The sequence below is a fragment of the Talpa occidentalis genome, unplaced genomic scaffold (assembly GCF_014898055.3).
Source record: "Talpa occidentalis isolate TD23 unplaced genomic scaffold, MPIMG_talOcc4v2.1 talOcc4.7, whole genome shotgun sequence".
In the NCBI taxonomy this organism is placed as follows: domain Eukaryota; kingdom Metazoa; phylum Chordata; class Mammalia; order Eulipotyphla; family Talpidae; genus Talpa; species Talpa occidentalis.
This window is the reverse complement of record NW_023605083.1, coordinates 4,024,030-4,040,658: the sequence shown is the minus strand read 5'-3', so window position 1 is coordinate 4,040,658 and position 16,629 is coordinate 4,024,030. Positions and strand designations below refer to the sequence as shown.

Here is a 16,629-nt window from a genome sequence, read left to right as displayed (position 1 = left end):
CCTTTCTGATCTTGAGGTGGGGAAGTATTTTTAAAGACACACAAAAAAGCATGCATCCTAAGGAAAATGGTGACAACGATGATACAAAGACTAAAAACTTGCATTCATGAAAAGCCACAAGGAAGGGGATAGGACAGAGGACCAGGCGGGAGACAGTACCTGGGACACATCTGAGCAAGAAAGGACTAGTATCTAAATCAGAGAAAGAGCTTCAAATCAATTCTCTTAAAAATATGAACTAGGGCCTCCCTGGTGACACAAGGGTTAAAGAAGCAGTGCAATCAAGCTATCGGCAGCCACTGCAACATGAGTTCTATCCCCAGCCAGGGTGCTGACCCACAGAGCACAGCAGACCTCTCCTGTCTCCCCACTGCTCCCCTCAGCAGTGTACTTCGGTCAATCTGCCTGTTCTGCTCCCCACTGTCTCTGGTGAATCCTCTCACCCCCCACACCTCTGGCCTACACCCCAGCTCTTGTATGCATAAATAAATAAAATTTTTAAAATGTATTGTTTACTAATATGTTCATAAGTGATGAAAAACCACGAAGAAAATTTTGAGTGTAAAAGTCTGGCTACTATTCAAGTCTGGGAGGAAAGAATGTGTGGGATGGGCTTAGAGCAAGGCCTTGGGGAGCTTCTGGGACAGCGCAACATTCTCTTTCTTCACCTGGTGAAATGGATGTATTGGTTCATTTCACTGTTTTGTACACATCATTCTACACATACAAGTTGTGTGCCTTCCTTTGCAATATACCATCGTTAATATTTAATTGCTACTTTACAGTTAGGTTGTCGGGAGAATCTTCAGTATAAGAGACACTTTAAATCCCGTGAAGCCTCTGCCAATGAGAGATCAAAAATGAAGACAAGACATTCATGAAAGAAAATATAAAGTCAATAGAAAAATCTATTACATAAAGGATTGAACTATTACTTTTTCCTTGATTGATGTACTTCCTATTCTGTTCTCATAAAAAAAAAAATGTTTTTCAGAAAATGGGCATCATTTCATACCCAAGTACCAAGAGTGATTATTGATTATAAAGAAAGACTTTACAATTCGAGGGAGAAAATTTAAAAAAACAAAAAACCCAGATCTATTGCTGTCTAACAGCTAAAATATTTTTCTCCTATCACCCCAGGAATATAATAAATTTCCCACAAATAAATGTTCGTGAAGGTGAAGAGAACACGAAATATTATATTAGGCAACAAATACTGGGTTTCTGTCCCTGTGCCAAAATCACATTCATTCATTCATTCATCCAACACGATTTTTCTGAACACCTCTGATGTATCAGAACCTCGTTCACAAACAGAGACTAATTCTTCATTCTTGTGGCGCTTACACACTAATCGATCCTTACTGTACAAAGCTATAAAGAAATTGCAGAAAGATTAATTCAAAATTAATTTACTTTGCAGTCCCATGAGAAGGACGACCAGGCCTCTGGATAGAAGCATTTTATAGCCATCGATACCGATCAGCAGGAAAGATAGTCAAAATATATAACAACCAATATCAACAGCCTCCCCATGCAGTCAGGACAGAGGCCAGCTCTGCAGATGGCCCAGCCTTTCCCCCAAAAGGGTGAATGAACAGTTCACAGTTACACCCCAACCAGCAAGAGTAGCAGGGGCCCTGTATTATTAACCCCTGATCAGGGCTGAGTATTACGGTTTGTAAAACAAATGAACCAAAAAAAAAAAATCCACTTTGTTTATTTGGCAAGTGAATTTATTATGCATTTCTTTGCTTATTCATGAAATTAACCTTTTTTAAGATACGTCCATTAACCTTTGGCATTTCCTCTTGTAACTGTTCTCTACTTAATCTTTATTCACTTATCTAACAGAAACTTTGTATTTAGCTTAGTTTTACATAAACTCTTCATATTAAGGATGTTTCACAAATGTAATGTTTAAGTCTGTCATGTTTGTTATGTATTCCTAGTTTGATTTGAGGTTATATATAAAACACATATTTAAAATTATATATGGCACCTCCCTGGTGGCCTGGGGGGGTTAAGTCTCAGCACTATCACTGCTGCGCCTGAGTTCGATCCCAGCCAGGGAGCTACCCACATGGTGCAGCAGACCTCTTCTGTCTCCCCACTGCTCCTCTCAGCAGTGTATTTCAGTAGATCTGCCTGTTCTGCTCCCCACTCTGTCTTGGTGTATCTTCTCACCCCCTGCACCTTTTGCCTACACCCCAGTTCTTGTTGCATAAATAAAAATAAATCTTTTAAGAAGTTATATATGTAAATAAAGTTATATATGTATACATATAACCATATATCTGTATGGTTACCCCAAGGGGCTAGAACTATAAGGATTCCCCTATTACATCACATTTCTCTGTGCCTTCCAACTTTTCTTCAATAAGCACTCTTTCTGGTCACCAATATGGTACACAATGTTCATGGAATGACATCATTTTAAAGATACCTAAAGAAGTAACAGAAGCAAATTATGCAGTAATTTCTACCTATGCTTACTATGTTACCATCTCCTCCTACGCAGGAATTCACAATAAAACAGCAGAAATCGTCCCATTGGATCCAAGTGTATTCCAAATTCACTAAGAAGAAAACCACCTCTCCTGACAAGCCATGGAACATTCAGTAGAAATCCAGGATTCATTTTCAACTGTCTTTTCTCCAAATTTCAAAATCTACCACCAAGTACTGCTCCCCCACTGCTGATCCACTTACCAAGGGGCACAGCTAGTCAACACGAGTTACCTCTTTTCCTCAGCATGACCTTGTGCGGGTCTGACTCACCACCTCCTCACCATCACTCAAGCAACTGGCACATCCCCCCTGGGTACCTTCCATAAATATTTGCTGAATGAATGAATGAGTCAGTGGAAACTTCTTCAACCATCACTGGAATCCGGCTGTTTCAGTCCTCCTAGCCCATGATCACAGTTTGACTCACTGGGTAGTTTATTGTCCCAGACTTCGGTGTAAAGCATGGTGGCCGCTCTGCAAAGCACTGGGGACGTGTGTGAAGAGCATGGCTGTTTGCTGCTCTCCAGGAGCGACCGCAATTGCTGTTTACGAGGAGCAGACAATAATACAAGATTTTATGTTTATCAGATGGTCATTTTTTAAACCTCCCCGATCCTACCCTTAGGAGCTCTCTGAGGCCCTGGAATGGAGGGTGAAGCTTTTTTAAACTTCTATCACATGCCAAAGAATATGAACTAGCTAAATGTTTAGATATGTATAATCCTAGCACAAGTGTTTTCTTTTCATTAGTTATCCAGGGAGGGCAGTCCTCATAACTAAAAGCTATTGGAGTTCCACAAAAACATGAGTTGACATTTCAAAGAAAACTCACCCCTTATGGCTTTATGGCTGAGTGGTTGGGGCTGGTTTCTAGCTTCATCTTATTCCCATGTTTTGAGCTCCTCTTTCTGTGTCACAAATTTCTTTTGGACAAATGCTAAGACAACCCAACTTAGAGGCGCGAAGTCACTCGTTCAACTTCTGTTACAGCGTCCTCATCCAACAGGGCAGGTAACAGCTCCATACTTAATGCCACAGGATTGGACATTTAAAAATGTGCAAATGACAACTTCTATGCTATGTGCATTTTACCAAAAAAAGCTCTAAGAAGAAAGAAGAGTTTTAGCAGGAATCAGAAAGACCACACGAGACCAGCTCATTCAGGCTTATGGCGACCACTGAAAGGAATTCTAGAGTTGGTGAGGGTTACCAAGACCCCTGGGGACAGTGGAATTGTGCTGAAGCTGCTTAGGCGTTCTCCATGGTCATGTCCACCCTTTCTATGTTTCCATTTCCGCATAAAGGCTGGAAAGCGAAACATGACATCTCTTAGAGTCTCTCGTGCTTCAACATCTGGGTTTGGGTTTCAAAAGTGAGGTGGATTCCATGAGATGGTTGAAGCAAAAATAAGACACTGGAAAAAAGTAGTAGTACCCACTTAGCAGAGTTTTTGTGCATTAATTAAATGAGCTAATGTAGTGTAATGTGCTTAGAAATGGCACTGAGTACTTAGTGAAATAACAGCTTAGTGCAAATTAGATATCCCAGCCATGTCATAATGCAAGGCAAATGATTACCGCCTCTACCCTAAAAGAGCAGGTAGAACCATCCTGAACACCAGGGTCTGTTCCACTTTCTGCTCATCAGTCTGTGGCGAGCAATAAGCCTACACCGCGGGTGGTTACGACCAGAATCCCGAGTCTAAGAGCAGAAGTCCCGGCGGTACAGGGAGCTGGGGTGACACCAGAAGAAACCCTTCATTCAGCAGCAAGTGCCCATGTTTCAGGAACTCTTCAAAGCATTATGCAAATGCAGGGGGGTTTTATAGGTCGGGAAGGTGTTGGCAACACAAGATCACCTGAGCCACTGATGCCACGGCCGGCCCTTGGGGCAGGGATGTTGACGGTTTCGTTCCAATCTATCTTATTCCGTTACCAGCATCAATCAGGCTGGTTTTTAGTTTTACTTTGCAATCAAAGAATGATTTGGTAAGATCCATTTGAAACAGGTATCATCTGTCCTGGGCTCCCAGACTCTGTTGACTCAGTAGGCTCCCAGAATAGTGTAGGCTATTCAGGTTACGGATTATATCATTATAACAATAATAATAATTAATAATGGCTACACTGTTGTGTCCTTACCATGTCAGCCTCTGCTCTAAGCAGAGGTAATCCTCACACCCATCCGAGAAGGTCAACAGATGACAACTCTGTTTTGAGATGGGGATACTGAGGCACGGTTAAAGAACATGGCCAAGGCCACACAAGTAGTGACTGACACCTGAGCTGTGGCCCTGGAGCTGCGCTGGCTGTGGCTTGGCGGTTCCTCAAGACGCCAGCTACAGATAACCCTTGCTCCCGGCCTCACCTCCTGCGCCTGCAACGTGTGGGTCCTGTGGGAACTTCTGTCTTTTGCCCCAACAACCCCAGGGTATAGTCAGTATCACGTCCATCTTTTGCAGGAGGTTGTGGAGCCAAGTGAAAGCAGTGGGATTAGAATCTGAACCCTACTGTGATTCCCAGGTCTTTAATTTTAGCCTCTACGGAAATGGGGAGAGGGCTGAGAAAGTGAAGGGAGTTAGTAAGAGGGAAAGACCCCTCTGCTCTGGGTGATGGGAGGTTATTTTGAGGTGGTCACCTGAGTCAAAACTCTAACCTATGTAATATTTAAAATTCCACTCACCGTGATGGGTTGAGTGATTCTGCTTATTCAGGTTTCAAATATAGAGGAGGGAACAGGCCTCTGACCCAATACAAATGATACCAAATACTCAACTGCCAAGTTTATTGGAAACATTAAAATGTAATTTTTTTAAATGTCCCCCATAGGTGCTGCCTTACAAAACACTGAAGAAAATTAGTACATTTTTCCATGTCTTTCAGGTAGTGCAAATTTCCACCTCCACTTATTCCAGGTGAAGGAAATTAGTTTCCAACAATCCAGAGGTCAGGTTATAATCATTAAGTGGTACTGTCAACACACTGGAAACATTAGTCCAGTGCAAGTTTTGCTCTAAAAAAAACTTAAAACAAATAATTAACCTTGTTTTCATCTCATCGATACAAGCACCCCCAACATAGAATTTTGCTTGAAGATTTGTTTGGATACTAATTAAAATTAAAAATATAGCCCAGGGCCTTCCTGGTGGCACAGTGGATTGAGCACAGCACTGTGAAGAAGTCTGCAGTGTAAGTTCGATTCCCGGCCAGCCAGGGAGATTCCCATATGGCTCAGCAGACCTCTCCTGTCTCGCCCGCTGCTCCCCTCAGCAGTGTATTTCTGTCGTCTGCCTGTTCTGCTCCCTGCTCTGTCTCTGGTGAATCTTTTCACCCTCCCGTGCCTCTGCCCTGTACCCCAGCTCTTGTATAAATAAAAAATAAATCTATTTAAAAAAAATTACAGCCCAACACAGTAAGCAGGGCATAACTCATGGTTGCAGAATAACACTGTTATGAATTTGAATTCTTAATATCCTGGAAAATACAAGCTCACTCTCTCTTTGATGAAGACAGAAAATATTTAAATAAAACTGGAATCTTATTTTGTGAAATCAAACATCAATAAAACATCATCTGGAAAACAGTATCCTTTTCAAAGGCAGGAAATGAACCAATGCTCATTCTTTTAAGTTTATAATAAAAACCTACAGGTAATTTTTTTCTCTTTGTCATAGCTACACAGTTCAATGATTTAATAGGTTACTTAATGATCTTAGGTTGTGTGCTGACTTATGTTTTATTTTAAATTAGTGTTACACCACTGTCAAGTTTACAGGAAAACTGAACAGGAAGTTCAGGTTCTCATGTATTAGCTCCCGAGGTTCTACTTTTGACATCATGCAGGAGCGGGCTACGTGTGTCACAACTGATGACCAATGTGGACACATCAGTACTAACTGAAGTTCATGGTTTACACAGAGCTGACTTAGTGTTATCTTTGCTTATAATCTGTGGATTTTGCTCTGTGTTCACAGACAGTATGGCACAGAATTTTTTCACTGTCTACAAATCCCTTCACTCCTGCCCCTATTTATCCTTCCTCCCTCTAACCACCCTCACCACTGATCTTTTTACTGTCTGCCTATTTTGCCTTTTCTAGAATGGCATATAGTTGGAATCAGACAGTATGGAGCCTTTCTGGACTGGGTCTCTCTTAGTAACATGCACACACAACTCCTCTGTGTCTTTGTGTGGTTTGATGGCTCCTTCTCTTTGTTCCTGAACAATATTCCTTTGTCCAGATGTCCCACGGTGGCTTTTTGGCTCACTGACGGGCAGACGTGTGGTTGTGTCCAAGTTTTGGCAACTATGAGTGAAGCAGCTCTACCATCCCCATGCACTGACATTTCCCCTTCAAGAAAAGACATTCTTTTATCTTCCTGAGGTTGTTCTTATTTCTTTCTTTTTTTTTTTTTTTAATTTATTTTAAGGGCATGTTTATTTATTTATTTGTTTGTTTGTTTGTTTTTGTTTATACATGCACTGGGTACAGTCAGAAGCGCGGGAGGGTGAGAGAATTCACCAGAGCGGGGAACAGAGCAGGCAGAAGGACCGAAGTACACTGCTGAGGGGAGCAGCGGGCCGCAGGAGAGGTCTGCGCGCCATGTGGGACCCTCCTCTGGTGGCTGGGGAGCAGCCGGGGATCGAACCGGCGCCGCGGAGGCTGCGGGCAGGTTCGCAACCCAGCGCTCAACCGCTGCGCCACCGGGGAGGCCCCTTATTTCTTTATTTTAAAAAGCAACATTTGTGTTGCTTTTTAACCACACAGTTAAAGCACAATTTAAAATGCACACGTATTCCTCAGGAAAGTCAGAATTTCCTCAATTGCAGGAAACTTTCTCTTGGGTGGTTCTCCCCAGCACCATCAGGCATTTAGAAGGAATGCTAATGAACAAAAAGAACATGGAGCCTTTGTCTAAGAATTATGAATAATTTAATGTGGTAAATTGTAGGCATGTTGTTGTTATTTTTTTCCGGCAGTAATTGTAAAGATGGCATGTACTAGCGAGACTACATTCACTTCTCCAGGAACGCCTCCTGGAGTTTTCCAGGCTTAGCTGACTCCCCAGTATGTGGTCTCGTAACATTTACATGTCCTTCTTTTGTGACATGGACCCGAGGATGAACCATGTCTTTCTGGCAGATATTCGATTAGTAAGCGCTGTGAAAGCAGCCACCCTGTTTTTGCTCACCCCGTCGCCCCTCAGACATAACAGAAAGAATGGCTATCTTGGCAAAAGCAGTATTTTAATAATATCTTAAGAATCAGTGTTAGTGAGAAATTTTTTAAATTTAAAAACAGGTTTCTAGGGCCTCCCCTGGTGGTGCAGGCAGTTGAGCACAGCGCTGTGAAGCTGTCCGTAGCCTCTGCAGTTCGATCCCGGCCGGCCGGCCAGCGAGGGTCCCACATAGTGCGGCAGACCTCTCCTGTCTCGCCCGCTGCTCCCCTCAGCAGTGTATTTCAGTCATTCTGCCTGTTCTGTTCCCCGCTCTGTCTCTGGTGAGTCCTCTCACCCTCCCACTTATCTGGCCTGTACACTGGTTCTTGTGTAAATGAATAAATAAAACTTAAAAAAAACAAACAGGTTTCTGGTTCAAGACAAGTCAAAGGATTTCTTCCATCTGGCTAGCTAAAGTTATTATTTTAAAAAAAAATTACTAAGGTTTGCTGTGTTTCCCTAACTCAAAATTTTATTTGTAGACCTAACATTTCAGATATAGAGAATACTGGGATTATTTTAAAGGCAGAGCAGTTCACTTTTATATTCTTACTTTATATAAGAGCATGTGGATAAAGATGATATGGTACCTATAATAATGGAATATTACGCAGCCATGAGAAAGGAAAGCCTGCCATTTGTAACAACATGGAGTGACATAAGTCAGGCAGAGAAAGACAAACACAATGTGATCTCACTTATATGTGGAATCTTAAAAAAGTCAAACTCAGAAAAACAGAGTAGGGTGTTTGCCAGAGACTGGAGGAGTGCAATGGGGAGATGCTGGTCAAAGCTACAAACTTCCAGTTTATAAGATGAGTTTAGGGAAGGTAGCGCACAGCATGGTGATTGTAGTTAATAATACTGTGCTATAGACTTGAAAGTTGCTAAAAGAGTAGATCATAAATGTTCTTACCACATAAAAGAAATGGTCATTACGTGACAAATAGAGGAGTTAGCTAATGCTATGATGGTATCATTTTGCAATATACTAATGTACCAAATCAACACTGTGTACATCTTAAATGTACCAGTATTGTCAATTTTATCTCAATAATTGTACTAAGAAAATTTCTACAGGCTGAAGATTCTCTCCCCTGCAACCTGAAGCTGGGCCTTTATTTCAAGCAAAAACCAACTTTTGCTAACCAGAAAAGGTAAAATAAGACATCAAAAAAGGCAATCCAATCATTATATTTTCCCCCAGCATAAGTCTCCATAAACCAGCTTGATTGACTTTTTGGATGACATAGACAATTGGGTTGCTCTGGCTTCATGGAGTTTTGAAGAGCTTAATAGTGATTTTGGATGAATGCTGCCTCCATGGAGTGATTTAAGAAAATATTTCAGAACATCAATTTAGTCATTTGCTCTAATGTTTACAAAAATCAATGAATAAAGCTCCAAAAACATCATCACGACTGCTCCATCTGCAGCTCAAATCTGCCACACAAATTCAAATCTGGCAATAATTAGCCACAAAGAAAGAAACAATCCCACCCCTGTTTGCTGTGTTGTTTGTTTTGGTGTTCAGAGTGACGGCTGGCCAGAGGGAAACCGCACGTTTCTCCAGTGGTCAAGTGCACAACACTGATTTTATCTATATGAACACTAGACCATGTTCACTGGGTCCCGCCAAAGCAAAAAGGCTACGGACCTTAAAAGTCCCTGCTCCAGGGCCTCCCTGGTGGCACAAGGGATTAAGCGTCAGTGCTACGAAACTATCTGCAACTATTGCATCACCAGTTCAATCCCTGGCTGGGGAGCTACCCACATGACATGGCAGACCTCTCCTGTCTCCCTGCTGCTCCCCTCAGCAGTGTATTTCACTCAATCTGCCTGATCTGCTCCTCACTCTGTCTCTGGTTAACCCCTTCACCCCCTGCACCTCTGGCCTACACCCCAGTTCTTGTATGCATAAATAAATCTTTAAAAAAGAAAAAAAAAGTCCCTGCTCCCAGTTCCCTTTGACACTATTCAGATGCTCTGCTTTGGGACAACATCTTTTAGCCCATGTCTCAGCGTGAATTCCAAGTGGGAATTCCCGATGGCTGTTAAACCCCAGCGTTGACACAGATGGCCCCACTGCAGCCTCTGCCTCAGGGACAATGCCACATGCTCCCTTCCCAGCGACAGCAGACATGAGCAGGCTGCTCATTTCATCGGGACCCTTCAGCCATGCCCCATCTCTTCTTTGCCAGGCTCCCCGTCCCCCCAATTTGGTTCACGACATGTCATAGCCATAGTGCGTTCTGACTTTGAAAATGACTGTTCCAGAAACACTGCAACTGTCTCGTGCCAACAAAAAAATAAATGGTACTAAGAATTCAGCAACCACCCCAGAAGTTCCCAGTAGGACTAGAGGTTTAATATGCCAACTCAGCAGAGACCAAGTCCTAATTCAAACAGTAGATTTCTGCTCTTGAATGCCCGGCAGCAAGGAGGGGCAGGGATTTGGAGAAGCTGCGTTTTCCGAGTGGCAGGCAGGCCCGGCAAGCCTGAACACACGGGCCGTGTCGGCTGGGTGTCCAGCAATAGCTCTCGATAGCCAGATTCAGAAACTAATTAAAATCACTACTAAACAGAGACACATACACTCCCCCCTCTGTTAAAAGAGAGCGCAAGAGAGTGAGAGAATGAGAGAGCGAGACAGAAAGAGAGAGAGAGACTTCTCCAAAACAATGTCAAATTGCTGGTTATTGTTCCCAAGTACTCCTGATAAAAGATAACATAAAACTGGTCATTCAGAGCAGGTGGGATTTTAGGTAATGAAAAATTATTATAGCAATTTCTAGAAATCTCACACCTATTAAACTTAAGGGCAGCTGTCAAGTCTTTTCATATCCACCCCCAGGGCACCTAGCTCAGTGCTTTGCAGTGGAAGTGAGTTAAACACAGGTGAACTGAAGGATGTTTATAGTCAATCTAACTATAGTGGCTTTTAAAAAGAACCAAATAGTTATTTTCGATCACATGCTGTAATTACAGTAAGGTAAAAAAAAGTCAGCCTTGACCACTCACTCAGCTCCGTGCCCTTCCACGGAAGCTCCCCTCTCCCACGTGCTCAGAGGAAATAACCATCGGCCAACTTGACGGAAAGCCACTAAATACTGGTTTTAGCAGAAAGCGTAACAATGATTTGGTGGAAATTAATTTACAGAGAGAACAATTCCCATTTAATTCTTTGAGTTTGGTCAAATGTTGTGGGTGTATTTTTAAATAGTACCTAATATACCCTTCTAACCTGTTTTGCAACAAGAGTACTCAGACAATCATTAAGGAGACTTCAAACACAACACAGCAATCCTTTAATTACTTGGGAGAAAATTTATAGAGCCTTTCTGAGGAGTTAAAAGATCAATTGTTTTATACAGCATTTACTCTGGCTTTTAAATTTCCAAAGACTGGCCAGCTTCTCAAATTTTAGAGATAATTAAGATGTCCAGCATCAATCTGTTTAAAGTCTTTTTTTTAACTGAGGTAAAATTCACATAATATGAAATTAACCATTTATGACATGACATTTATATGTTCACAATAAATGGTTGTACAACCACCACTTCTATCTAGTTCCAAAATATTTTCATCACCTGAGCAAAAAAACCCATACCTATTAAGCAGTAACTTCCTCCCTCAGCCTTCCCTGCCAAAACACCAGTTTGATTTCTATGGATTTACTTATTCTGGATATTTTATATAAGTGAAACAAAATATGTGGCCATTTTTATGTCCGACTTCTCTCCTTTGGCTTAATGTTCTTAAGGTTCATCCACATTGTAGCAGGTATTAACACTTTATTCCTTTTTATGGCTGAATAATATTCCATTTGTGGACATACCACATTTTTTTTTACCCATTCTGCCATCAACGGACATTTGGATTGTTTCCACATTTTGACTATTGTCAATAGTGTAGCATATAAACATTCCTATACAGTATTTATTTAAACACCTATCTCCAATTTTTCTGGGTTTATACAAAGGAGTGGAATTGCTGGATAATATGGTCATCCTTCTGTTTACTTTTTTGAGGAATTGCCAAAGAGTTTTCCCCGGCAGCTGACCCCTTTACATTTTCAGCAGCAATGTAATAGGTTTTCAATTTCTCTCATCCTCTCCAATATGTGTTATTTCCTGCTTTTTAAAATACTATGGTCAGCTCAGTGGGTGTGAAGTGGTATCTCCTTGTGGTTTTCATTTGTATTTCCTGAATGACCAATGAGGGTCAGTGTGCTCACCACTTGTTGGCCAGCTGTATACCTTCTCTGGAGAACAAGCTCCTTTTATTCCCCTCTTGGGTAACAATAAACACAATGTTCACCTTTACCATCACTTTCTCTAGAACTGCTCCTTTCAGGGGGAAAGGATGTTCTGAGAAAATACTATACAGGCTTTGTGGACTCTACCCCCCATGTCATCAAGACACTGGGAACTACAAATCCCATGATTCCCAAAGGTAGAGTTGGGAGGACCTGAGGGCGGAGTTAAGCAGCCATTTTTTTCTGTTTGAGAATATAACCAGGCATGTGAGTGGGGTCTCTCTCTCTCTCTCTCTCTCTCTCTCTCTCTCTCTCTCTCTCTCTCTCTCTCTCTCTCTCTCTCTCTCTCTCTCTCTCTCCCCTCACTCTCTTGGCCAGGCAGCACTTAGTCTTGGCGGGTCATTTGGAATTTCAGTTCAGCGGAATGGGTAGGACACATTTACGAACTTGTCTCCCTTTTTCTCCCTGAGTTATTCATTTCCTCATTTCCCCTTTCCTTGTAAATAAACCTTTGATCAACCTTTTCTGTGTGCCTGCAGTTTAAGTCCCCTTTAATTGCGAGGGTGAGGACCCACAGTCCAGCAACCCATTTTATATCAGGGTTGCCCTGTAACACCCCCCTCTCCCTACTTATTATTTTTTTTAATTTTAAGGTCCATTTATTAAGTTCAATGAAGAGAGAGCTATCAGAAGAATCATCTCCCAAAAATTATTTCTTCTTAGAAAGAAGGAAAGGAAAATCAACACTCGTTCAGCAAAGCCACAGATGTGGTGGTAGCCAGCCTCTTGGGGGTCATTCCATCAGTCAGTGACACGGCTCTTTGGGTCAGCAGGCGTGTAGTCTGGATGGTCTCATTCCCTTAGCCCCAACTTATCCATTTCCTGAAACAGACTCATCTACCTGCATGTTGTTTCCAGCATCCTCCAAAATCTAGATATCAGCTGTTTCAATATGGTCAGTTTCAAATAACTGTTCCCCACTTATTTTTCCCTGCTTGTTCTTCTTTGGCTCATTTCTTTTTTATTTCCAAGCGTTCTGCCTCAAACTTGACCTCCCAACTTAAGAGATTCTCACCTGTAATGGGAAAGCCATGAAATAATTGCTTTTCTGCTTCTTTTTCTTCTTGCTTCTTTTCTTCCTCTCTTCTCATTTTTATCTGATCTACTATTTCATTTCATTTTTCTCAACAGCTCTGACTAAAGTAAAAATCATCCCCATACCAAGATCTCCTTCTGCCTGTAAGGCCAATCACTTAAAAATATGAGACGTCATTATCTCCTAGATTCCCCTGGGACAATAGTTCATAAAGAGGAATTTCATCTGCGTAGTTTTCTCTGTATGTAAACTTGAGGGTAATCTGGACAATGTCATCATTTTCCACACATCATTTTCCACACCATTTCCACACATTTCCACACATGAAGCTGTGTATATTTTCTGATAACACCGCAGGAGGCAGGAGAGGGGGTCCTCACCGCCATGTCATCCTGGCCCTCAGCGCAGCCCATGGATCACCCAGGCGGTGCAGCAATGGGACCCAGGCCCAGCCTGCAGAGTGCCTGTCCTGACTTTTTTTTTAAGATTTATTTATTTATTTATACAAGCACTGGGTACAGTCAGAAGCGCGGGAGGGTGAGAGAATTCACCAGAGCCAGAGCAGAGAGCAGAACAGGCAGACTGACGAAGTACACTGCTGAGGGGAGCAGCAGGCGTGGGAGGAAAGGTCTGCTGCGCCATGTGGGACCCTCACCCAGTGGCCGGGGATCGAACTGGCGTTGCAGAGGCTGCGAGCAGCTTCGCAACCCAGCGCTCAACCGCTGTGCCACCAGAGATGCCCGCCTGTCCCGACTTTTTAATCTGTTTTTGGAAGGCGTATGAGTTATGTAAGAGCCTGAACGGGTGTGTTATCAAAGGGCAAAATCCAAGACCATTTCTGTTAGGTGGCTGTCTTGCTTATCCAGCATCCTGCTCTCGGTATCCTGAGGGCCAGACATAAAACCCTTGTCCACAGGGAGCTCACCTCCCGAGGAAATTCTGATAGATACGAAATCTATTAACTTGGAAGTGGACATAGTGAAAGTGGGTAACTTGCAGTGTTCACAGAAAAGTTTCCACTAATATCTGCACACTTGGGTTCCTGTGTACGAAGATCAACTAACACTGAAGGAATATCTTACTTTTACTGTGAAGAGTACTGTTTGGTATACTCATCAGGCATAGTTTACATAATTCTACTAGGAAAAACACAGATTTGCCATGCGTTCATAAAGCTACGGGTCTAAAAGTATAGAACATACTTCGTTTTAATATCCTCAAGAATAAAAAGCCCAGATAAATAGAGGCAATCTTGTCTCATGTTGTCTGAGTTCTCAGAGTTCACCGAAGAGTGTAACTGCATGAAAAGCTGTCACGGCAACAAAGCGGGGTGCAGGGAGGAGGTGAAGGTCCCGGATGCCGGCTGGGGCCAGAGCATCCCTGGCAGCGGACAGAGCAGAGCAGGACAGAGCAGGACAAGGCAGGGCAGGGCAGGGCAGGGCAGGACGGGGCTGGGCTGGGCAGGGCAGGGCAGGGCGCAATGGGCCAGAACAGGGCAGGGCAGGATGGGGCAGGACGGAGCCCTCAGGTGGAAGCAGGCTGGCTGCAGGAAGATGAACACAGCTCAGGGGGGCCTGCAAGATAAAGGGTTTGTCTACATTGAGCATTTACTCTGTGATGGTGCTGAAGATGATTCCTATTAGGGAACCCCGGCTCCTAAGATCTCCCCACTGTACCCCTGGAGCTGCTGCAGGATCCAAGGCGTGGCTCCCCTTTTTCATTCTGGGCATTTCGTCTTGTGCCCAGTTTCCCTGAAGTCGATCTTCTGTCCATGGGAGATGGCCTAGTCCCTAGGACTACTAACTAAATACCCAGGGAAACAGTCCCCTGTCGTCCGCCTGAAGCCTCCCTGGTCTCTGACACGCTGCAAGTCAAGATAAGCATGATCTTCAGCTGGGCCAGGTTTGCGATCCCGTAAGAGCCAGCCCCACACTCCAAGCATGTGATCCAGGCGGGTCTCTACCTCAGACAAGCACTGCTCTTCCAACAAACAGGTCATTTGTAGACGACCATGCCCAAGTGAGCACGTGAGGGAAATGGACAAGCCTCTGTCCATTTCTGCAGTGCACTTTTATTTTTTTAAAGATTTATTTTATTTATTTATGCATACAAGAACTGGGGTGCAAGCCAGAGGTAAGGGAGGTGAGAGGATTCACCAGAGTGGGGAGCAGAACAGGTAGATCTACTGCTGAGGGGAGCAGCAGGTGAGACAGGAGAGGTCTGTGACCCATGTGGGTCCCCTCCCTGGCCAGGGATCAAACCCAGGTTGCAGTGGCCGGTGATGGCTTAATAGCGCTGAGACTTTAACCCCTGCGCCACCAGGGAGGCCCTCTGCAACGTACTTTTAAAGTGCTCGCCCTTTTAATAACCGAATGACAATATACAGATCTGCTTGAAGTCATAAGCATTCTTTATCCCGGCCAACTTCTAACTTCTCTCGGGGGCTGGGGGGAGCAGGAGGGCCTTCTCATTGAACTGACTGCTCATTCTGCATTCTGGAATAACTAACAGTGTTTCATAATCCCAAGAAACACAGAAAGTAATCATGATGTTGCATTTCATTTCCATTAAAAGGAAGAACTTGATTTTCTGAAGCTTTTCTGGACTAGTATTACTTACCTACATTACTTACAAGCCTTTGGGGTTCCCAGCTAAAAAGTCTTTGCTGTGTGAAACAGTCCTTGATATTTCTGCCCGTGCAGTCACACCCAAGACATTCAATCCCTGTGCAGAGAGCCTCGCCACTTAAGGAATGCGCCTAATGATTCTATTTATGGGTCACTTTTTGAATTATGGAATCTTCTAGCAACCTCCTATTAACATTATTAGCATTTCTTTGAGCCATAGTGTGGGAACTATACATAAAATTTCTAAATAGGGTTTCGAGCCTTGGAAGCAGTTCCTCAGCCACAAGTCACATGGACGTAGTTCCCGTTGGTTATGAATTGGGGCTCCTTCGACAAGCACCTCAGCACCAATTGATGCTGCAGCTCAGAAGACTTGAGAACGCTTGAGTTGGAGGGACTTGAGGTCCCACAGTCTAGCTCAGAATTTCTCCATCACTTCCAAAGCACCCCTGCCGAGGAAGTGCAGCTGGGTTTCTTCTTCACATGGAATTCAAGACACAAGAAAGATCCAGACAGCCACTTGTGAAGGCGAGCGATGATGGCCAAAGCTCCGACGGCTGGCAGTGGCCCTCTGACCTCACTGACTCGTTTCGGGCCCTCCATCCTCCCGTAAAGCAGGCACTGTGATTATCCCCATTTACAGACAAAGGAGCTGAGGTTAGATGAGTTGTGCAAATTACTCAGCTAGTTAGCATCGGGCTCTGAACCAAGCAGTCTGGCTCCAGACCGGGCTCCTGAACACAGTCACATGCAGACTAGATGGAGGAAACCTTGTAAGATAAAGTAAAAGAATTTTGTTTTTAAGATTGATTTATTTATATAAGAAGTGGGGTACAGTCAGAGGCGCGGGAAGGTGAGAGAATTCACCAGCGACAGAGCGGGGAGCAGAATAGGCAGACGGACGGACCTGAGGGGA

At 43.4% G+C, this 16,629-nt stretch overlaps 1 protein-coding gene and 1 pseudogene across 10 annotated transcripts in view; both read right to left on the bottom strand.

Moving 5' to 3' along the window:
• FNBP1 (formin binding protein 1) overlaps positions 1–16,629 on the bottom strand; it is a 117,611-nt gene that overhangs the window by 84,672 nt on the left and 16,310 nt on the right. The gene's annotated exons all lie outside the window — the stretch shown is intronic.
• LOC119232321 (RWD domain-containing protein 1-like) lies at positions 12,308–13,375 on the bottom strand (annotated as a pseudogene).